The following is a 25,566-nucleotide window of genomic DNA, read 5'->3' as shown; positions in this document are numbered from 1 at the left end:
CTGATATGGTGGCGGATAGAGATTCCATATTAACCTACACTGCTAAAGCCAGGAGATGAAGTGCTTGTGAAATATGATGGTCATGTTGGAAAGCAAACAACCCCTCTGACATCCAAACTATTTGTTGTGACCAAACAAAAGGACCAATGGTCACTGCTCAGCACAGTTTGCAAATCTTCACATGAAACATGTCATCTTCAAAGCACTGGAAACCCCATTCACAAGCATTGAATGTGATTTTGATATTGACATCTCAGATAAAGAACCAGTTAAATGAGACCACACCTGTTGTCAGGCAATACCCTGTTTGTGAGAGGAAATGTCCATCATACTTAATTGATCATGTTATGGAGTGAAATATTTTCAGTTGGTGAACAAATCTTTCATCTTATTGCACATGACTGAGTGCATTGTTAAATTAATAGAAAAGTTAGAATATGTAATAGTGTTACTGATGAATTTGAATGTTCATGTTATGCTTCAGTTTATTGTTGACACTTCTGGCAACAAACCACTGACAAACACCATGCCTCTCATTCGCAAAGAAGTGGAGGGGTGTGGTGTGTTGAAAATTGCATTGTGCATACACATGTACCAACAGAGGGACCTTAGAAAGAGAATGAAGGAATCCATGGCCTGAATTTTTCACTCTTCGGGCAGCGTGATTGGCGGGCACAGAAGTGGACTGGGTACGGGCCCCCGACTGTGATTTCACACTAGCTGGCCAGTTAATGGCCAGCCAGCGTGAAACGCGCGCTGAGGAAGGCTCGGCACTGCTGGTGGGGACGGGAAGAGGTCGAGTGCTGACTTCACCACGGGTGCTGGTGAGCACTTCCACTGAGCTCCCTGAAGGTGGACAGATGCCTCAGGGAGCTGCAGACCTCCACAGAATAAGCAAAACAACAAATGTGCTGCAAGATATGTCCATGCAGCACAATCAAGCATACCTCATTTTAAAAAAAACAGTTCCCAAATATCTCTTTTTAGTTTATTACCCCACGGAGATTTCATCCCGCCCTGGATTTAGGTTTGAGCAAAAATATAAAGGCCGCCTGGCTGATTGGCCCGTTTGCCAACCATAAAAGTGGATGGGCCATGAAAAATCGCTTTCAATTGCCTCTTTAATGGGCTTAATTGCCTGCTTAATTGTCAGCAAGTGTGCTTCCGACAAGCACAAGATTGCTCAAATGTGGGATGACATGGGACACTTTCCCGACATCATCCCGCACTGTTTCACATCCATCCAGGTCAGGCACACGCCCACCCGCAAGGCAGAAAATTCTGCCCCATGTTTTAACAGCAGGCGCAAGAATTCTGTTTCTTACTGAATCTTACTGTTTCTTCCCAAGAACCTTGCATCTTATTCTATGATCCGATTAAATTAACAGCTTGTAATCAATCTGGTTCTGGAACTTTCTTTTCTTTAGCAGCTGGATTACACAGAATTGGAATTACTCCACATATGACCTGGATGAAAGTCTCAAACTGGACATTGGTTTGGCATTCCACAATTTACTAACATACCCGAGTTGAGGGTCACTCAGAAGTCATAGGTTTGGTTACATGAAACAGCACTCTAGAATGTTGTAACCATTGTGTTTTAGAGCAAAGAGATGGGTAGTATCGTAGGATGAATAGATGGATCAGAGATAATTTATCATTGGAGATCACTGGGAGTGATGAGGAGAGATGGGCATAGAGACAATTTTCATTGCGTGTGGGTGTATAAAACAGTCAGACCTCAACATGAATATTATAGCGCATTACAGTGATTGTGATTCTTGAATGCTTTGTTCCTTTCACTTTTCTCCTCAAGCATCTAACCATTTGTTGCCTTATAATGGTTCTCCTAGTCTCAATGTCAGGCCTTTTACCTGTACTAAGGGTCCATTTTATGTTTTAGATTGACTTGTAATTAAAGATAAATTAAATCCTTTCGATTTTAACCAAGAAAACCTAGGCCAGGATCGTCCCAGATTTGCACTAAGTGTGGTAGCGGGCGGGAAAAAGGACATTTTTCCCATCGGCCGCAATGGCAGCTTTTCACACTGTATTATCCCAATCCCACCTCATTAATCATGCATTCCCAGGAAACACGACATTTCGATGGCGGGCGGACTCTCATTCGCCTGCCATGCCATCACCTCGCTGCTTCCTCACGCCAGACACCATATTTAAATTGCCACTGCACGTACACCTCTCAGTGCTTCCAGCCCAGGACTGCTGCACGGAAGACATGCCCCTGAAAGGCTTGAAAACTGCAACCCCCCAGTTTAGTGGTACACCCCTTGAGCGCCTTTTGGATGCCTTGGAGACCCACCGTAATGTCCTCTACCCCCGCTCTGGCCGGAGGGGGGCAGCAACATTACTAATCCCCCTTGGGAGGAGGTGGCAGTGGTGCTCAGTACCAATTCTCTGCAAAGAGGACAGCCACCCAGTGCCACAAGAGGATGAATGATCTCTTCCATTCCACCAGGGTAAGTCACTCTACTCATCACTCTCAACTTTCATACTCACAAACCCATCACACATCCACAGGGATCTCACTCACAGCCAATTCAAGGAACATCCCCATTCACTTTCTCACACACACCTTTATTGTCCTCATCCTGTCTATGGGACCACTCACCACCCACACATGCCAGGCAGGCTTATCACCTGGCCTGGCAGGCCAGAGAGCTTATACTCTCCCCACCTGTATTCATGCAGGTCAAGCTGGCACACAACAAGAGGGAGAGGTCGCAGACTGGAGGAGGAATGCCCGAGACCAAGGTCCTCATGGACTTTGAAAATTGAATCATCCAGCTGGCCGGCGAAGATCTGGACCATTCCTGTGCTGACGGTGAGGTCGGCACTGCTCTACCAAATGAGGATCCACCAGTGCAACAACCATCAGACAACCATGCTATGGGTGATGTGCCCAGTTTCACAGGCCACTGACATGCACTAATTATATATCCTTGCTTTCGCAGGCACATCTGGGAAACAGCCGAGGGGGCCCATGACCCAGGACCTCCAATCAAGCCCCAAAGGCACCGTGGAAGAAGATTCTGAAGGCACCCTCATTGAGGACCCATCACAGTGCTCAGGCACACCTTCCACCAGCGCAGGGACACACACCTCAGTGGGACCTCGTTCCAGAATAGACTCGGGATCACAATCTTTTGAGCACATCACACTGTCTGATCCACAGCAGGCAGAGGAAGGGACTTCCGAGATTCCTGACACTCTGAGGACTGATAGAGGCCAAAAATCTGCTGAGTCCAAGTCACTTATGGAACATCTGGACTTGGTCATACCTCAGTTGCTGGAGCTGCAAAGGCAAGCTCAGGAACATCAGGAAGGGATGGCATCTGCACGCCTCAGATTGCAAGGCACAATGGAGGAGTCCATCTGCCTTCAGTACGAGGTGATAGCACAGGCATGCCATGCACCGAGATTAACAATGGTAGGATAGCGGTCGCCATTAAGACCTTGGTCCAGGATATCGTTCCTCCACTGCTGCACAGGCTGAACTCCATCACTGGCATCATAGTTGGCCTCCAACAGTGTCAACATGAGAGGGATGCGGAGCAGATTGATCTCACTCCAGCTTCCCCTTCTCCTCAAGCAGTCAGCCAGGAGTCTCAGGCCCCCATAGGCAGAAGGATCAGCAGGTGCACACCCCGGTGCCATCCACCCAGGTGATTCCGGCCTTTCCAAATCCCCTCTTCCTGTGACCCCAACAGCTCCAGCTCTGCAGGCCAAGGAGGGCACCACTGCCTCACAGCAGGACCCTGAAAGCAGGCCGGGCCCTCCAAATCTTGGCCCTCCAGAGATGCCTGTCATCATACACAGGGTGTAGTAGTCAGCAGGGCCCCTCCACCTCCTCTGGGGATGTCGGGGGAGCACCAAGAGGGAGTGACAGGGTAAGGAAGGTTAAGGAGATGTAGATGCACAGCCTTGGCATTGGTGTTAATCACTTGTACATAATGTTCACTATTGTAAATAAACTCCCAAGAATGTCTCTTTGCCTATGGCTCCTTGTTATGATGAGCAGGTTTCGTGTCACTCAGATGTGAAACTTTGGTTCCTGCAAAAGATAAAGGCAGATGTCTCAGTCCAGAGCCTCTTCCCTGTGCTTTGAACAGCCTTCAGACCAAAGTGATGGTCCAGCTTAACACTCACTGGACACATTACTGATGCTTGCATCTCGATGGTACTTGTCATTCTGCCAAAATACCGTGGGCAGGCATTCCGTCATTCTCTCTGTGTGCTGTCAGCACTTTTAAGGTGGGGCTGGCCCCCATCTTGTCAGCATCTGTGACCAGTGACGCTGTGCTCCTGAGGGGGTCAGGTGCTGAAGGCTGACAAAGGATCAGATGCTTTTAAAGTTTCATGGCTGCATCTCCATGATATGACCCTGATCACAGAGCGCAAGCGAGCTGTCCTCGGCAAGGAGTCAGATATTCACAGAGGCTATGTGAAGACCTAAGGAATGTCCTCACTGCATGTCATCATCATCCTCCTGCAAACAAGTTACTATTAGGGCCTCTGTTGCATCTCCATGACAGGGCCCTTATCACAGAGGATATGTACGCTGCCATTGGCCAGATTGGAGTCAAACATTCACAAATGCAATATGAGGATTTATGGTATCTCCTCACTGCATGTCGTCATCATCCTCCACATCCACCAGCTATGAGGGCCTCCTGTGTGCGCTGCCTTGTCTGGCCAGGGTGGTGGCCTCATCGCCATCACTGTCGCCTTTGTGGACTCCCTCACCCTCATCCCCATCGATGTCCCCCTCATTGGAGGAGATCTCCATCTCCTCCTCAGCCTGCTCCTCTCCCCATTGCAGCACCAGGACACAGCAGGTGACAATGATGTGTGACACCCTATGTGGACTATATTACAGGGCTCCATGAGACCAGTCCAGGCAGCGGAACCTCATTTTCAGTATCCTGATGGTTTGCTCCATTAAGTTTCAAGTTGCAGCATGAGCCTTATTATACCTTCGCTCTGCTGCAGTCTGAGGCTGCCACACAGGTGTCATCTGCCACGCCCCCTTGTCCCTGAGTAGCCATCCCTGCAGCCTCTGGACCCTGGAAAATGTCAGAAATCTGAGGCCAACTGAGAATGTAGGAGCCCTGGACACTCCCTGGAAACCATGCACAGACCTGCAGGATGCATTTGTGGTGGCCGCACGCCAGCTGCACATTCAGCAAATGGAAGCCTTTGTGGTTGACATAGTTGATCGCTTGTTGTGATGGAGAGCTGAGTACAACGTGAGTGCTGTCGATGACACCCTGCACCTGTGAGAAACCTGTGATCTGGGCAAATCCCAGTGCTCTTGCATCCTTGCTTTCCCAGGTGAAATGCGCAAACTTTTGTGCCTTTGCAAAGATGGCATCCGTGACCTCATGGGTGCATTTGTGGTTGGCAGCTTGCGATATCCCACAGAGGTCACCTTTGGAGCTCTGAAAGATGCCACTGGCATAAAAATTGTGTCACAGTCACTTTCATGGCCAGGGGCGGTGGATACTCTCCAAGTCTAAGTGGCGCCAAATCCTGCAGCAGCTAGCAGATGTGGCCAACCAGTTCCCTAGACAGACACTGTCTATGACGACATTGGTTCTCGGTCATCTGCAGGAATGAAAGATGGTGTCTATAGACCCTGGGTCTAGCTAGGCACCGAACAGTGACAGCTTGATGTGGGTCTCCAGTAGTGTGTGCAGGAGCCCTAGCCGCCCCTTCTTCCTGAGGGTGCTCCTCCTCTCTCTGACCAGACAGGCGTCTCCGTTGCTCTCTTTTCCTTTACCTCTGTTCTCTATGCCACGAGGCATACAGCTAGGTCAGCAGAATCTATGCTTCTGATGTGCTCTTCCTGCAGGATGAAAGAGAGAAAAGCGTGGGTTAGCTTGGGTGTTCTAAGGACCTCTCTTAGTTAAGTGTGAAGGCCTCTTATGGTATCCAGAAGAATGCAGGCCACCACTTGGATGGCCAGAGTTTAGTACGCTGCATGGTTCCCCAAAACCCCACCCACCTCCAACCGATTAGCATTAGCTTTGCCCACTGGATTGCATGCTGTGCTCTCAGCTCAGGCGCAGTCATTCTCCTAACCTACACTGCAAGGCTGCATTGTTAGCTTGAACCGTGGGGTCACTGGTCCAAACCTGAATGATGAAATTGCAAGGGGCTGTGAGCACCTCCACCAGTGACTGCTCCATGGCCAGCTTTAGCAAGGAGATTGTACAATGTGCCCAGTTGTCCAGCTGTTCCGCAGTCCACTAAAATGCACATTAGTTTTCAGTCTGTGCCCGAGAGGCGAAAATTTCAGGAGAATTTGGTGGCAATTACCATAGAAAAGTTACAGCATTGAAGGAGGTCATTCAGCCCATCTTGTCCATGCTAGCCCGAGGATACCCAGGTGCCCTTTCTAATCCCACCTTCCTGCACCTTGCCAATAGCAATTTTTCATGCCTCTGTGTTGCTTGAATGGGCAGATAAGCCAGAGGCCCGACTCCAAGCACGTCAATGTGGCTGTGTTGGAACTGTCTCAGCTGTGGAGGAACGGTCACTTTATACAAGGTTTCCTAATGTGTGGCTATTTCCCTCCCCCCAACCTCACCCTCCACACTGCACGTGCTTGTGCACTACCATCAACTGCAGTGCAGCCCTCGCCCCGGCACTGGACTGTCAGCCAGCCGCAATAAAGCACCTTGCCTGTGCCCTCGCCTGAATGCGCGGCACCTCAACCTAGAAGTTCAACAGGCGACCCTGGTGAGCGCTGTGCAACGTTACTGCGCATTCACCTCCCAGTTCCCCTTGAAGTGCAGCCTGCCAAATGCATGCCATATGTATGCTCTTGTGAAACATGTCGGCGGGGAAGGACAATCCAGTGGTGGGGGTGGCATGATTCCAGCGAGCTGGACTTATAATGATATGCAGATGTATTACAATGAGGTTCCCGACGTCCGACAGCAGGAAACAGGGCCCGTCATCGGGCAGAGTGGACGATTGCAAACTGGTTCATGACATTGTGAAACCAATTTTTGGCCGCTTCACCATATTGTCCGCTTATGGTGCCAAACATGCTTGATGTCAGCGGGCCCGGAAAATTCCACCCGTACTTGCACGGTCCATGTCGAAGATAATGAGATTCTGATAATTTGATGTCAATTTTACATTGGCAGCTAAACATGGACCACTAGTACATGAGAAAAGATATTGATAGCTGTCGAGAGAAAAACCTAGTGTGATGGGGACAAATTGATACCTTTGCGTCAGTCATATTTTGGCTGTTGAGTAATTGGTTTCAAGAAGCAGAATGTAGCTTGAGATTGAAATCCATGCAAGTATCACTTTTCATAGAAATATTAGAACATATTTGTCACAATGTTGGCAGGCAAATAAGCCAAAGGGCAAAAGAAAACACATGCAACTATAGAGCAAAGGAGGTCACGCTTCTCCATGGAGTTATAGCCAGTGTCAGAGAAGAAAGCAAAGCATTCTACTGGGGAAATGGGACGGAGGAGAGCACTTCCCCATTGAGTTCTAGTTAGTTTATAACACAAGGAGGGAGACAGAAAGCAGGAAACTATAGGCTAGTTGGCCTAACATCTGTCATTGGGAACATGTGAGAATCCATTCTTAATGATGTAGTAGCAGAACATTTAGAAAATCATAATATAATCTTTATGGCACACATGCTATCAGAAAGAGTGATAGAGATGAAAAAAAGATGTATTGTGTTTTATTGATTATAGTAAGACATTTGATAAGATGAGAATGAAGAACTGATGAGCATGTTCGAGTCTCTTGACCTTGATGGCAAAGAATTAGAATGATAATAAATCATTATTGGGAACAAACTGCAGCTGTAAATGTTGAGAATGATTGAAGTGATTTTGTGAAGATTAAAAAAGGGGTCAGTCAGGGGTGTGTTTTCTCCTCAGATTTATTCAGTCTGTATCGTGAAAATATTCTTAGAGGGATTGAAGACCTTCCTGGATTATTGGTTGGAGATTACAACCTTAACAATATAAGTAACACCAATGACACTATTCTTATTGCTGACTCTGAAGAGAAACTGCATAACATTTTGGACAGAGTAATGAGTGAAATTGAGAAGAAAATGATAAGAAAATAAAATGTCTAGTAGTGTCCAAAAAGAAAATCACACCAGAATGTAAGATCACAGTGAAGAATGAAAAAAAAATCAAACAGGTAGACAAAATTTTGTTACCTAGGAATTATGTTAACATCGGATGGAAAGTGCAACCAAGAAATAAGATAAAGGGAGCATCGGAGAGGCCAAAGATGCATTTCAAAATGAATAAGATTATGTTAAACTCAAAATTAGCTGTGAAATAAAGCTGGGAATCCTGGAACACTACATCACACCAACTTTGACATTGGAAGCAAGTGTTGAGCCATCAGTGAAACAATGCAGAGAAGAATTGAGGCTGCAAAGTTGTGGTTTTTGAGGTGAATAATGAAGCTATCTTGGACAAGTCACGCTACCAGTGAAGAGCTGCTAGTAAAACCTGAGACCAAAAGAACTCTGCTGATCAAGATCAGGAAGAGACAGTTGGAATTTCTTGAGCACAAAATAAGTAATCATGATTTAGAAAGCCTGATGCTGATGGGAAAGATCAATGATAACATACGTTGAGGTAGACAAGGAATGATCTTTTTAAAGAACTCGCAAATTGGATGAATGTACAATGAATTAAGATGATCCATGGCTCTGGAGCAAGATAAACATGGAGGCCCACGGTTTCCAAAGTCTTCTTAGGGCATGATATCTCATGGGAGAGAATATAATCAGGCAGAGTCAACATGATTTTGTGAAAGGGAAACCGTGTTTAACAAATTTATTTGAGGATGTAACAAACAGGATGGGTAAGTAGGAACCAGTAGATATAGTGTACTGTATTTGGATTTCCAAAAGGCATTTGATCACCACTTAAAAGGTTACTTACTATACAAGTTAACAGCATATAGTGTTGGGGTGATATATTAGCATGGTTAGAGGACTGGCTAACTACCTGGAAACAGACAGTTGGGATAAATAGGTCATTTTCAGGTTGTCAAACTCATGGAGTGCTGCAGGGATTAGTGCTGGGGTCTCAACTATTTATGTTCTATATTAATGACTTGGATTAAGGGACTGACTGTATTGTAGCCAATTTTGCAGCCGGTATAAAGATGTGAGAATACAAGTTGTGAGAGGGACACAGAGTCTGCAACAGGATATAGATAGGTGAAGTGAGTGGGCAAAAATGGCAGATGTGGAAAAATATGAGGTTTTCCACTTTGGCAGGAAGAATAGAAAAGCAACGTATTATTTAAATAGAGAGAGACTGCAGGATGCTGGGGTATAGAGGAACCTAGGTGTCCTTGTACACAAATCACAAAAAATTCATCATGCAAGTAATTAAGAAAGCAAATAGAATGTTGGCCTTTATTGCAAGGGCAATGGAATATAATAACAGGGAGGTTATGATACAACTGTACAGAACATTGCTCAGACCACACCTAGAGTACTGTGTACAGTTTTGGTGACCTTACTTAAGGAGGAACATACTTGTCTTGTAGTCAGTTCAGAGAAGATTCACTCGGTGATTCCTGGGATGAAGGAGTTGTCTTATGAGGAAACACTGAGTAGGTTGGGCCTATACTCATTAGACTTTAGAAGAATGAGAGATGATCTTATTGACGCATTTAAGATCCTGAGGGGCTGCTTGACAACGTAGATGCTGAGAGGATGGTTCCCCTTGTGCAAAAATCTAGAACTAGAGGGCATAACTTCAAAATAATGGATCATTCATTTAAGATGGAGATGAGGAGGAATTTCTTCTTTCAGATGGTCGCTAATGTTTTGAATTCGCTTCCCCAGCGAGCAGTGGGGGCTGGGTCATTGAATGTATTCAAGGCTGAGTTAGGCAGATTTTTGATTGACATTGAACTCACATCCTTGTGACTAGGAGTCAAGAGTACTACAAACTGAGCCACAGCCAACACAATTAGCAAACTAAAACAATTGTCAGAAGCTAAAGGGCAGTACTCCTCAATTAAATCCTGCCAAGATTGAAAATGTCATTTATTCCAGAAATTTTTACAGAGTGGTCTGTGCAATACATATTTCTGAATAGTGATTAATATTATGTACACTTATTATAGAGAGTGATCTGTGATTTTACGATGTTCCAGAGACGTTCACAAGTCCCTAAGTAGAAGAGAATTCTTTGCTTTCATGTAAATATTTGCTCTGCATTATGGATTTTCTTGTGTCAGTCAGATATCATGATGCTATGTGACAGACAGTAAATACATATTTCTGGTTACTGGCTTGGAAAATATCTTGCTGTGAATCCTGCAGTAATTAGAAAGCTGCATGAGACTATCACCTCATTGATTGTGCAATTTTACTTTGCTAAGATTTATCTTGTTCTCTGCAGATTATTGTGATAATATTCACAAATTAAAATAAAAGTGTTTACCAAAAACTAAATTCAATTGCACCCATGGGGAGTTACTTAAAAAGTTATGTTAGATTCACATGGAGTGTAAATTTATATTTAATATCGGTAATTAATTAAATGAAAGAGCCATAATTGCGCAGTAAAAATAAAGCCTAGAATAGTGCTGATACTCCTAACTGCTGAGAACAGCGTGCAAGTACTTAATTATACACACAGCAGGGTAGTATGTTTCTTCCTCTTCCTTGGCTTCCATACAAAGAGTGCATCAACTGGGTTTTAATGGATATCTTTCAGTAAAAGTGTATTGTTGTTGAATTGCCTCCTTCTACTCCTATTTTGCATCCTCTGCCTTGTTCTGTGAATAGCAGCAAGGAAAAGCCTTAATGGTTTTCAGATGGTTTGAAACGTCCACATTTTAAGATTAACAAAGGTAGCTGCATATATGTATTTTTGTCCTCTGCCTGTTAAAAACATGTGCGCTGTTGCTGGCTCATGTACCGCAGAGCTGGAAGTGGGTCTCTTTAGGGTAATTTTAAAGATAAGCAGTATGAAAGAGGTGAGCTTTATTGAATAGCGTGATGGAATTATGTATGAGAGAAAGACGTAGACATTTCTACAGTGCATTTCAGGACTTTACAAAAATAATTTTATAACTAATTCAGTGTTTTTGAAGTGTAGTCACTGTTGAAGGTAGAATTAGTGGGGACCAGTTTGTGCATAGCAACCTTCCGCAACAGCATGTGATAATGACTAGGTCGTTTTGTTTTAGTGATATTGTTTGAAGGATACATTTATGACAGTATACCGGGGAGAACTGCCAAGCTCTTCTTCAAGTAATGCCAAGGGAGCTTTTATGTTCAACGTCCACCTGAGAATGCAGATGGGACCCTAGTTTAACCTCTCATCCTTTAAATAGCACCTTTGACATTGCACAACTCTTTCAGTATTGCACAGGAGTGTCAGCCTGAATTAGATGCTCAGGTCTCTGGAATGTGTCTTGAACTCACAACCTTCTGGCTCAGGTGACCCACTGAGCCATAGTTGACACCTCTAACTGACAACAGTTTGATGCCTGGAGTTCACTCTGTGTGGATTCAATCAATTTAAACCCAGCTGCAGGGAACATCAGTCACAGAATGACACAAAGGAGGTCGAGGACCAATCGCACATCCACCTTCCTCGTCAGGAACTAGTGCAAAGCATGGAACAGACAAACCCAAAAAGAGAGAAAAAAAGCTAAATAAACGTGGAAACACTCGGTTGAAACACTCTTCTTTTACATTCGTAACCTGGGTATAAATCCAGTAACAGGCTGTTCATTATTTAAAGAAGAATCCAGTTGTGGGGAAGTTCAAAAAAATACAGCATCTCAATTATTGAGGTCACAAGATGACAACTTCAGGGAAACGAGAAAGATTACATTGATGCACTAAGGAAAATTCATTTGAATTTTGGTTTAAAGTGTAGGAATGGGATATAAAAGTAGTGTAGTTTTGCGACAGCTGTGGGGCGTTGGTGTGACCACATTTGGAGTACTGTGTACTGTTTTGGTCTCCTTACTTAAGAAAGGATATAATTTCATTAGAAGCAGTTCAGAGGATATTCACTTGACTCATTCCTGGGTTGAAGGGGTTGGGTCTACATCCATTCGAATTTAGAAGAACAAGACATGATCTTATTGAAATATATAACATCCTGAGGGGACTTGACAGGAAGGATATGGAGAGGATGATTCCCTTTATGAGAAAGACTAGAACTAGGAGGCACAGAGTAAAGTTGACCATTTAAAACAGAGATGAGAATTTTTTTCTCTTGGAGGGTCATTAGTCTGTAGAATTCTCTTCCCCAGAGTGCAGTGGAAACAGAGTCATTGAATATTTTTAAGACTGAAGTTACATAGATTCTTGATTGACAAGGGAGTCAAAGGGTAAAGGGGGTAGGCAGGAAGGTAGAGGTCACAATCAGATCAGGCATGATCTTACCAAACAACGGAGGCTTGAGAGGCCGAATGGCTTATATTGTTCCTAATGTGCATGTCCATACATATATAATCTTTGTGTGTGTACCTGATGGGCCACAAGCACTATTTATACATGTAATATTGTCCTGTGTGTGCTGCTTAACTGAATGCTAATAACACCATAGCTTTGATAGCCCAAATATTGTTCCCTCTCCTATAGAGAACATACCATTTGTACAATTTACGTGCTATATGTGCAGGAGGTGACAGTTAGACACCCATGAGCCATAAAATAACAGATAGGTGTGGATTGTCACTGTTTACCAGGGGATATTGTATGGATACTCATGTAATCTGATCCTTCTTCTGGCAAGGTGACAGCAGCGTGGTCAGGTTTGTGAATGGAATACAGGATGTCCATCAACCAGCTGCTGGTTCTGATGTTTAATGGTGGGGAGTTGGGGGTGGGGTGGAAGGATGAAGTAAGCATTGGGAACCTAACCGAATTGTGCAATGAAGACTACATCAGCTTCCATATTCATTAAAATGAGTTCCAAAGGTATATGTTTGTCCAAATGTCTACAAATTTCTGCATTTGTTTCTCTATCAGTTGAAAACTTTCCGTCTATTACCGTTCTTTGGAGGAGCTGACAATGTCTTTTGGCAATGAGATGAGGGAGTCCCGAGTTGTCTCAATGTTTGCAAAGGATGGCCGAGAGTGCATTAATATTTCTGGAGGTTCTCATCGAGACAAGTTTCATAAAAAATCGCTAAGGTGCAACTGCAAGCAGCGTGCATTCTGTTTATACCCTACATGGAATTTTAAATAATTACTGTTTAAAATTATATTAATGAATATTAAAAGTACAGTGTGCCTCATATAGCTTGGATGGACAAACCAAATTATGTTAGAACAAAATCCTGAGGCTTTAGAGAAAAATAATTACTTTATTTTTTAAGCCCCCATCCCCTCGTGATTCATGTATGTCATTGCAGCCTTCATAATAAATGTAATAAAGTATTTAATTAACTAACTTTTTCTGTGAAATTTAATGAAGGTGTGAGTCTGAGAATGGCCTAGTTTTCAGAGTATCACCCAACAGCTCATACTGATGGTCTTTCTCTTCAGGGCAGTACATCAGCACCTCAGATTGCACAACTGTGTGCAGCTACCGGGAGTTCATTTCAAAAGAATCAGTCAGAAATTTCATGAATCGCTAACACGTGACAGGGTTTTGTTCTTACCACATCTTTAGGGAAGCAGAAAATTTGGTTTGTCTAAATTATTACTTTTTCTTCAGCTTCCTTCCTTTAGCCAAGGGTTGGCTGCAGAGTTGTGCTGGTCTCCTGTAAGCAACAGCGTTTTTGTGACTAGGTTTCATTGCTAACCATGGGGTGGTACTTGGTAAGGTCCAAATCTTTTCTGAGGTGGCTGGCTAAAAGTCTGCTTCATCAGTGTCCAGGATGTATCACACATCTTGATGGTGTTGGCCGTCAGATCCACTGTCAATTGCTTGGATCATCTGCCTCTTCCATCGTTCCAGACTTCATACACTTGGAGGGATGATGTTCCCTACCTACACCAGATAAAGCCGATGATACCCCCACTTAGCTCAGCTTGTCGGCCGAGGCGAGGTACCTGGTTGTGTCTGCTGGTGTGTATCACCAGCTGCTTGGAGGAATAAGTCAAAGCTGAGGACACTGCGGGACACCAACGAGCCTTACCCACATTCAAAACTAGAAGCTGGCATTGATTCAGAGATACTAGATCTGTCACAGAAATCTCCCATACACCCCAAATTATTACTGGTTGCTTGAAAATAAGAAAAAAGTGTAGATATTGCCTTTGGCGGTGCTACCACATCAGGGAATGCCTTTACCAGTGCCCTTTCTCCAGCCTACTGATGATTAGCCTCTGTTGGCACTGGTAGCCCATTCATATTCAAATGACTTAGATCCCCTGGTTTGGCTGTGAGTAGATCACCAGTACAAACAACTTGGCATCAATGTGGGGCCAACGATTTGTGACCCCTCAATGATTAAGAAAGTGGCTGCCTAAGTAAAAAAGTTGATACATTTTTGCATGATACACGTTGAGACTCCTGACCCCATTATAGTCCTAGTCCAAACATGGACAAAAGAGCTGAACTCAAGACATGAAATGAACACGTCTGCTCTTGACATCAATGCAGTATTTGACTGTGTGTGGAATCAAGGAGCCCTAGCAAAACTGAAGTCAATGGGCAGCAGGGAAAACTTTCCACTGGTTTAAGTCATACCTGGCACAATAAAAAATGGTTGTGGTTGTTGGAGGTCAGTCATCACAGTCCCAGGACATTGCAGCATGAGTTCCTCAGGCCCAACAATCTTCAGCTGCTTCATTGACGACCTTGCCTTCATAACAAGGTCAGAAGTGGAAATGTTCACTGATGATTGCACAGTGTTCATTACCATTCATAACTCCTCAGAAAACGAAGCAGTCCGTGTCCATATTCAGCAAGACCTGGACAACATTCAGCTATGGACTGATAAGTGGCAAGTAACATTTGTGCTACACATGTGCTGGGCTATGACCATCTCCAGCAAGAGAGAATCCAAGCATTTTCCCTTGACATTCAATGGCATTCATCGCTGAATTCCCCCAGTGTCAACATCCTAGGGTAACCATTGACCAGAAACTGAACTGGATCAGGCAAATAAATTATCTGGCTACAAGAGCAGGTCAGGTTGGGAATTCTGTGGCAAACAACTCACCTTCTAACTCCCCAAAGCCTGTCCTCCATCTACAAGACAGTAGTCTGGAGCATGATGGAATACTCCATTTGCATGGATGAATGTGGCTCCAACAACACTCAAGAAGCTTTACACCATCCAAGACAAAGCAGCCAGCTTGATTGGCACCACATCCAGTCCTTAAATATTCACCCCCTCAATCACCGGTGCACAGTGGCAGCCGTGTGTACCATCTACAAGATGCACTGCGGCAACTCACCAAGCCTCCTTTGACAGTCCCTTCCAAATCTGTGACCTCTACCACCTAGCAAGACAAGGACAGCAGACACATGGGAACACCACCACCTGCAAGTTCCCTCCAAGCTGCACACCATCTTGACCTCAAACTATATTGCCGTTCATTGACTGTTGCTGGATCAAAATTCTGAAACTCCCTTCTTAACAGTACTGGATGAACCGATATCAAATTGACTGCCGCAGTTCAAGAAGGTGGCTCACCACCACCCTCTCAAGGGCAAATAGGAATGGGCAACAAATGCTTGCCTTGCAAACATCCCATGAAAGAATAAAATACTCCCGGGCAAATACATAGACAATAAAACAATTTGGCGTGGAACCACCTTTGTATTTGAACTCAATGACATCTGAAAGCAAAAACCTAACACAAAACATGGGGAACACTTGGTGGAGATATCTTGCACAGTGCACTCAAATTTCCTCTTTATTTCATGCCATCCTTGGCCCAGAAAACCAATATGGCAGACAATGCTGTTGCCGGTCACCTACTAAAATTTAAAAGCGCTCCCACTTCAACAACATCTTCCAATAGAAAGCACACAATGAATGGCACCAGTTTTGTCAAAAAGCCTCAAAACAGAACACCTCATCAGTTTTCACATCATCAGAACTTGATTGCACTGTGTAATATGAAACCTGGCTTTGCAGCCAGCCACAACATATTTGAAGATCTTTGGTTCAGAAGATTGTAATTGCCTATCACGTTTCTGTCATCTTTGAAGGTTTGGTCCCAGCAGTATGGCACTCAGCAAAAGCTGCCACCCTTACCCAATCTGATCTATGTATTACTCCAGACCCATACTTACGTGTTTGATTCTTACCTGCTGTCAGAAGTGGCCCAGCGAGAAGATTTTTTTTTCTCTGAGAAAGTGGTGGACCTTTCTTTGACTAGGGTTGGGCAATAAGTGCCAGTCACGTCTGTGATGTCCACATCCCAAGAATGAATATTCAAAATTAAATTGGCCTATTTTACCAGGCATAGACCCACAGTTAGCAATGAGCTGCTCACAATTCTCCCTTCTGATTGTTCGCTCTTAGCTGCTTGGGTGATTGGTTTTCCAGCTCGTACCCTCTGGTAGTTGGTGATGTGCTGAGCCCAGACGAAGCTGGTTTCTGCTGTGGCAGCAGCATTTGTGGCCATGCAGCTGGCCTAACCTCCTTCACTGAAAATGGCTTTCAGAAAAACCTCGAGACCGGTGTTGTCATCCTCAGTCTAACATCAGCCTAAGACACAGTCTGGCACACTGAACTTCTGGTGAAAGTACTGAGAGTGATGTCAAGTTGGCCCACTGGCTTGATGGGGTTACTGATATGATCTTAAAGTTCCAGAGTACACATGGTTGCCAACTCTGGTTTGAGATATTCCTAGAGCTTCTCTCATGATCTGCCACCTCCAATGGCAAGGTCCAATCAAAGAACCTCCTTTCCTATCCCCATTATTTCTATCACTAATAAACAAAAGTGTTCAATTCAAATGGATAAAAAAAATCTTTTTAATACCCCTAGGATTCTTCTCTAGGACTGTTTGCCGCAGTTGTCAGGAAATTTATACTTAATTCCTGAAGGGTTGGCAGCTCTATTATGATCAGTGGACTCCCTCAGGAATCAGTTCTACCCCTACACCTTTTTTTTTCATTTTTATATGATCGACCTCAGATAGGTGAGCATTGGATAAGGGCAAAATTAGATTTAAATGAAATGCCTCACTAACCACCCCTCACCCCTTGAGGTCAGACAGTTCTGAAGCACTAACTGTCCGGTTTTACACATGGCAGACTTGAAGAGATGGCAGAATGCTGTTGGCACCCTTGAAAATGAACCCAAGCACGAGTCACCATCATCAGGAGAAAAGAAGAGGAAATTGTGTCTGTGCTGAGTTCCTGAAAATGCTTGAGTGGGCACAAGCAATTGAAAGGAACATTTGCTTTCTATTGTTGTGTTGGATGGGTACTCATTCACAGCTGTTCAGCAGAGCATTGCTAATACAACAAACTATGTTATGCAAATATGCTTTCAGTTTTCTAGTGTGTGTGTGATGAAATTCCTTTGTTTAAGCAGCAAGGAGCATTAGAAGTTGGTAGAGAAATAATAGGAAATTGAAATCCCCACAATATTACCATCCCTGCAGAAACTTGGAAAATCAATCACATTTGCTGTCATCTGGTACTGCTAAATTTTGCAAGCCTCTTGCAGCTCAACAACATGAGTAAAAAAGTCTATTGCTGCATTGAGTTGTACGCCACATCAATGCTGAGCTTTTTTAAATTGCTAGTCTTTTGCTACAAGTATATCACATCAGATATTCCACTGCAATTCACCTTAACTAAAAGGACTGCATCATTATTCCTGATCAGAACAGAGGTGATTGGGTAAATACCCTGTTAAGCATACCTGGAGACCAGGCTGCTTGAAATGATTGGGATTGATTTTATGCACAGAATTTATATGTAACTATCCTCCACTCTGCACATTTAACTGGAGAAACTGTTTTGCTTTTATTAGCAGACATTATTGCAGTTTTTGTCATAAGCTGTGTTTGTTGTAGATTCTTTTTAATAGATTCTGTAGACTGTTTGCTCTAATGTGCTGCTGAACAGTGTGACTAAGTTTGCTGAGTAAATACACTTTGCTTGCTGTGAAATGCAGATTGTTGGGAGCCATGCCACCACTGCATTTCATTGACTGACACAATGAAATGGTTACTGCTGGCCCTTAAGTTTTCCGCACGGAAGAGTCCCAGCATCTAGCATCATGGAGGAATAGAGAACAGTTTCAAACTACAGTTTTACCTAGAGTGCATTCACTCTAGTGCTGTTACAACAGGTGTTTTAATGTGTTTAGAAGGCCAAGAACTGCTTCACACTGAGGAAATAACATGCAAACATACGAACAAGGAGCAGGAGAAAGCCATTCAGCTTCTTAAGCTTGCTTTGCCATTTAATAAGGTTTGTGTCAGCCAATGAAATGGAGTGGTGGCATAGTTCCCAACAATCTGCATTTTATAGCTGGCAAAGTCTATTTATTCAGCAAACTTAGTGGTCTGATAGTAACCAGAAATCTACATCCCACCTACTGCTGATAACCTATCACCCCTTGCTTACCAAGACGCTATCCACCTCTGCCCTAAAAATAACAAGCAAGGTGGATAAAGGGGAACCTGCAGATATGGTGCACTTGAATTTCCAAAGGGCATTTAATAAGGTGCAACATCAAAGATTACTATACTAGAGAATATGGTGTAAGGGGTAACATATTAGCATGGACAAAGGATTGGTTAGCTAACAGGAAGCAGAGAGTAGGGATAAATGGGTCTTTTTTGGTTTGGCAAGCTTTAACTACTGGAGTGCCACAGGGATCAGTGCTGGGGCCTCAACTATTTACAATCGATATCAATGATTTGGATGAAGGGATTGAATATACTTTGGCTAAATCAGCCGAAGATGACAAGATAGGCAGGAAATTGAGTTGTCAAAAGTAGGTAGGGAGTCTGCAAAGGGAGAAAGATAGGTCAAGTGAGTGGGCAAAAATTTGGCAGATGAAGTGTAATGTGGAAAAATGTGAACTTGTCTACTATAGCAGGAAGTATGGAAAAACAGTCTACAATTTAAATGAAGAGAGATTGCGAAATGTATTGTGATAGGTGTAATTGTTCTTAAAGGGATGGCTTCTGGAAATTGAGCTGTCATACCCATAATAGTAAAGATATACTAGTGTCCTGCTTTCATTTTTGATAATGCTCTCACACAGTCTACTAACGCCCTATTATACGGCTCCTCAAAAACGGGTATGTGAATTAAGGGTGCCGGTTTGATTGTGGGTTGTGGTTTTTCCACCATCTGGCACATATGGCACATTTTACAAAACTGCACCATGTCCTTGTGGAGGCCTGGCCAATAGAAATGTTGGTTTATCCGCACTTGAGTTTTCCTTATCCCTACACGTTCGGCCATCAGGATGTCATGTGCTATCCGTAATATCTCTTTGTCATATTTGGGCGGTACCACTACCTGCCGAACAACCATCCAATCTTCAACTGCAGGTCTATGAGGAGGTCTCCACTTCCTCATGAGTATCCCGTTTTTAATATAATAACATTCTGGAACTTCTGCAGCTTCAGCTTCAGTTTGGACTGATTGTGTTATCTCACTTAACTCCGGATCGGTTATTTGAGCCTCAACTAGAGAAGATTCATTAAACATCTCTTTTGGATTATCTTTGAAGAAGTTTCAGCTAGCCAAATATCAGTCTGTGGTATCACTTTGTCTACAGATGATGGACATTGCTCGGGCCATCACACACGAAGGAAACATTCTTGGAACCTTTTCCTGTAATTGCTCCATCTCTTTTAACCTCACTTGGGCTTTCCCTAATTATGGGAAAAGCTACCACCTTTACTCTGGCTAAATCATTCCCCAGGAGTAAGTCAGCTACATCTATGTAACTTCTGAACAACCCCTACCATCACTGTCCCAGACATTAGGCCACACTCCAAGTGCACCCGGTACAAAGGTACGGGGATATACTCCCTGCTGATACCATTTATTAAAACTTTGGCCTTTAATGCACTCTCTGGTGGAAAAGATTTGCCTTTCTCTTAATATAATTATAGGTTTAGCTGTCTCATTTGAAGGATAAGGGTTTACTTTTACTCTTGATACGAATTCCTTAAAACTCTCATATATCTTATTCACCTCTCCTGAACTCACAGCAGTGTTCACACTCAGTTTCAAAGCTGTAGTTAATGCTCCAGCTTGACCTGTTGTATTTTCAGTCAGGGCTCCTTTTCCTGAATCACCCTTACGTGCCCTAATAAGTCCCGTGGATATCTCGCGATCTGAAAAATTGTGTGCCACCTTGTTATAATGGAAACACTTCAGCCTTTGAATATAATTTCCACCCTCAGCACTTTGCTTTCCAGCCTGAGGAGGAATTCCTGGGGCATTCCCAGCTGTCCCTTCTCTTCCCTGGCTACTTACCTTTCTTTCGCCTTTTCACCTTCAATGCTTCTTGGGTTTGTGGGGGTGATGGAAAAAGGGTTTAGCTTTATGGACCAGCTCATAATTATTAGCCATCTCCACTGCCTGTCTAGTTGTTGTAACCCTCTGGTCTTCAACATGGGTTCAAAATTACTGGAGGAAGTGAATTTTAAAATAATTCCAGGACAGTTATTTCCCTAAGAGCCTCATATATTGCCTCCCCCTTTAATGCTCATATCCAGTGGGCAAAATTACTTTGCTTTACCATTGCAAACTTAAAATAGGTCTGTCCAGGCTGTTCTTTTTATGTTACAATATTTCTATCTGTATATCTCAGGGACCAACTTGTACGCATTAAGAAAAGTCTTCTTTACTGCGTCATAACCTACAGAAAGTGCTTCTGAAATTGAAGCATAAACCTTATGAGCTCTACCCACCAACCTACTCTGTAGGAGCAATGTCCAGATTTCTTTTGGCCACTTAATTTGCTTAGCTACCTTCTCAAACAAAATAAAGAATATCTCTACCTGTCTTTACTGAAACTTTGGGAGGGTTTGAACAAATTTAAACATCTCCCCACTGGGCTTTGGGTTGGAAGTCGATTTTCCATTATTAGCATCTGAGACCTCTTTTTTTAAATTCTAGCCTTTGAAGCTGGTATTCTCTTTCTAATTTCTTCTCTCTTTCTTCCCTTGCTAACTTCTCTCTCTGGAGGTCAAGGTTTCGCATTTCCAATTCCCTTCCTCTTTCCTTTTCTTTTGCCTCCAATATTTTCAATTCCAATTTTCTTTCTTTTTCAAGTTTTCTCATTTCTCCTCTTCTTTTGCTTCCATTTCAAGTTTTTTCATTTGCGGCTGAATCTTAGCCAATTTAATTGACTCACCCCCTGGAGAACGTGGTCTCTCTGGTATCCTTTCCAATTTCAAATGCTGCACTATTACCTCAACCATGTCCACTTTCCTCGCCCCTATGGTTAATTCTAACTCCAACTTATCTGCCAATTCCGTTAGCTGAGCTTTGGTTACTTTTTCTAAACCAGTCAGGGATAAATCGTCCATCTTTAGAAAAGCCTTAGCAGCTTCCAAAACCATTTTGGTGTACTAATGTATATAAGAAACCTAGTCCCTGTCCTCGTATCCTTCAAATTATTATTATTCCCTGTCCAATCACACGTTGTCTGCCTTTCAAGTCCCAAATGAGCCCCAATCTATGTTACGACCTGGATGGGAGGAGTCTGCAATTAATCTAGCCACACAACTCCACGGGTCACGACATAGTTTAAATGTTCAATTCACTGACCAAAACAGCCTATTATTTACCTTCACTACTGTTGTCTGTTACCCAGAATAAAAGAGACTTTTACCGATCTTCTTTCAATAAACAACAAACTTATTAGTTTATTATGAAACCAGTCTTATCGAATAGAAAGGAAAAGCTTAGTATGGAATATGAAATTATACTAATTACTCTTTCAGATACCTTATGTCTTTGCCTCTCTCTCTCTCACACACACACACACACACAAAATAAAACAAATGTAGAAATGGAGGAATTCGGTCAAAGGTTAAAAGTCAATTGTTCAAAGGGAAAGGATAGGGGGTGGAGTTCTGGAATGACATCTGGGTTATACAGTTGTTCTCTCAGCATTGATCCACGAGACGATCAATGACTCTGGCACTGCTTTCCAGGTGGACTCAAGGAAGCCTCGAGGGTACTCTATTCCAGCATGTAGAGCTTCTTAGGAACAGCATATATTCATTTCTGGCTGTGCACTGGCTCTGGATTGCAAACTGTCTGCTGTCTTCCTTCCCAAGTAGTTGGTCCTTCTTCTCAAAAACAAAACCAAAACCCACTTTTAAAACACAGTCTTCCAGGCATGGTTTTCTTCAGAGCCATAAAAACCCACGTGACCCCCTTTGTACACAGTTCACTGGGGTCAAGAGGTTGACAGTTTTTTTTTTCATCTGCTTAATTACCCTTTCTTGTAAAAGGATGTTTTTTCCAGAAATAGCAATCAGAGTCCTGCATTAACCCCTTAAGGGACAGTGTCTTTTGAAACACAAATTCTTCCAGAATGTCCGTATTCCTTAAAGATGAACTATTTTCTGTGATTAAAGTGTCCATGATGACACCAGGAATACAGTTTTGATCTCCTTATTTGTGAAAAGATACAGTTGCATTAGAAGCAATACATAGAAGGTTCACTCAACTTATTCTTGGGATGTTGGGATTATGCTGTGAAGAAAGGTTGAAGAGGTTGAGCCTATACCCGTTGGAGTTTGGAAGAATAAGAGGTGATCTTATTGAATCATATAAGATACTGAAGAGACTTGATGGGGTAGATACTGGGAGGATGTTTCCACTTGTGTGGGAGACTAGAACGAGGGGACACAGTTTAAGAATAGAAGATCTCCCTTTTAAAACTGAGAAGAGAAGATTTCTTTTTTTACTCAGTGGGTCATTAGTATGTGGAATTCTCTTCCCCAAAGAGCATTGGAGGCTGAGTCATTGAATTTATTCAAGGCAGAGTTAGACAGATTTTTGATAGACAAGGGAGTTAAGGGTTATAGGTACAGACAGGAAAGTGAAGTTGAGACCACAACCAGGTCAGCCATGATCTTAGTGAACGGTAGAGCAGGCTTGAAGGGCTGAATGGCCTACTCCTTCTCCTAAGCCCTATTTTCATGTATAGTTTCTTACATATCAGCTGCCCACTGGTATCTCATCCAAATGGCTGTCCTCTATGTGTGAGCCAGGTGATGCGCATCAGCAAATAATTCATAGGGACTGGAGGAGGCCACTCAAGTTGAATCATTCCTCCACCTGCCCCTTCTTCCTTTAACTCAGCAGCCATGGTACCAATTACTTACCCCCTTCCACAATTGCCACTGAAATCAAGGCCAGGATTTTCCCTTCGGCGATTTGGGGGCGGGGCCCACTCGCCAAGGGGGAAATGACGCTGGATGACGTTGGGAGAAATCCCCGACGTCATCCCGGTCCATTTAAATTTTTAGGAAGGCGGGCGGACAGCGAAATCAGCTGTCCGCCCGCCGACCTGTCAATGGCCAACTGAGGCCATTGACGGGCTAATTAAAGTAATTAAAGACCTGCCCGGCCAACCTTAAGGCTGGTGGGCATTTCTGGCAGCTGCAACCTCTCCTGGTGGCACTGACTGCAATGGAGAGCTGCCTACCTCTGATTGGCTGGCAGCTTTCAGGAGGTGGAATTTCCACTCAGGGATCCTTTAGTATGGCTAGCCAACCTTAAATACCCAGGAAAACTGGCTTGAACAAATTCCACAAACATTGCACTTAAGGCAACATTAAATGTGGAATAGAAATAAGGAACAGAACAAGCAATAAACATTATGATTGAACCATCAAGCAGGCTTCTTGCTTACCCTTGAACATGGTTCTAAAGGAATGTTGAAAGTGCCTTGCTTTTGAAGGGGAAGCAATTGAAAATAATGTTGATAAAAGGAAAATCACTTGTCAATTTCTCTCTCCAAACACATTCCCTCCCTGTCCTGCTTTAGACCAAGGCAGGGGCCAAGTCTTGAGTGCCTAAGTCTTGTTGGCTTTCATTGTTCCACATCCCAGAGGTCCAAAGGTCATAATTTAAGGCTTTAAAGTGTATCATGTTCAGTCCCTATGAAAACAAAATCAATGTTTATTGATATTAATGAGAAGAGGTTGTTATGTGTTTCACCAAAATCAATGGCATCAATACACAGTACACAATGCCTTGCGGGTTACCTTGGCTTGGTCATTGTTTATTTTCTTGTACAGAATTGAGTGTGATCACTTTTATACAAATCTTCTCAGTATCATAAAAGCTACCAGACAATTTGCATCAAATGCAAGTGCTTTATGTACATGAGAAACTAAAATAAATATCCATGTCCAATCGCCCCCATTTTATAAAACAGGCAGAATGGAGTTATGCAGGCACAACAATGCTGGTAGCTTGGGGTAATGAATAACTGTTGAGGCTAGATCAATTGAGCACTTCAGAATCAAGACTGATCAATTTTTGTTATATAAGAGTACAGAGGCATATGGAAACAAAGTGGCTAAATGCAGCTAAGATACAGATCAGCCACAAATTAATAGGGAAAGAGGCAAGGGCTGAGTAACCTACTTGAGCTGCTATGTGCCTAGAACTGTCTACCCACGTGGAAGGTAAACAGTGATACTGACTGGATAGAGACACACTTTGGGCTGAGTGGCCTGCTACCATGTTGTATCTTTTATGTAATCCAAATTTATATCCCCTCATTATTGACATTGTGGAAATTCTCCATTATTGTTTAACCTGTGGGAATGCTGTACTGTGGGAAGTGCTGATTGTCAGAGTGAATCAAGGTTCATCTGTCCCCTCAGGTGGACGTAAAGGACCTATGGCACTATTTGGAAAAGAGCAGGGGCTTTCTCACCAGTATCTTGGCCCTCAATCAAAACCACCAATAAGCAGATTAAGTGGTCATGATCTCATCGCTGATTATGGGATCTTGCTACTCAACAACAGTGACTATACCTTACTTGATTGAGATATCCTGTGGTTGGTAAAGGGGCTATACAAATTTATTTATTTATTCATACATAGATAATTTGTCCATTTATAAACAACACTCTTATAATCCCTTGTACTCTATTTATAAAGTTGGATGCAATTTTATGTTCCCTAGACTGTTGCACTTGTACGCTTTTAGAATTTTTAACATGCATAAGGGTTTGTATTGTGGCTATATAATGTGCATAGTAGTTAACTCCATTGCCAGATATGCAATTCAGAATAACTAAATTAACTATTAATACAAATTGATCTATTGGTAGCTTACCAAGTGTTGATCACAATACATGATAAACACAACACTAGCAGGAAATTCATCATTGCTTCACAACAAGTACAAGAGTGTGTTCAAACAGACAAATTCTAATACATTGAATGTGTATAATTTTGAAGTTTGGACAAGCAACAGTGTCACTGAGATGAACATCGCGAAAGCTGCCAACAGCATGTTTCTACCTTATTGTGAATGATGTTCCTGTAACTTGCACACTGAGAACTATGCCAACTCTACTCGGATAAAAGCAAAATGCTGCGGATATTGGAAATCTGAAACAAAACC

The sequence above is a fragment of the Cetorhinus maximus genome, chromosome 10 (assembly GCF_964194155.1).
Source record: "Cetorhinus maximus chromosome 10, sCetMax3.hap1.1, whole genome shotgun sequence".
NCBI classification, from domain to species: domain Eukaryota; kingdom Metazoa; phylum Chordata; class Chondrichthyes; order Lamniformes; family Cetorhinidae; genus Cetorhinus; species Cetorhinus maximus.
Note: the sequence above shows the minus strand (reverse complement) of the source record.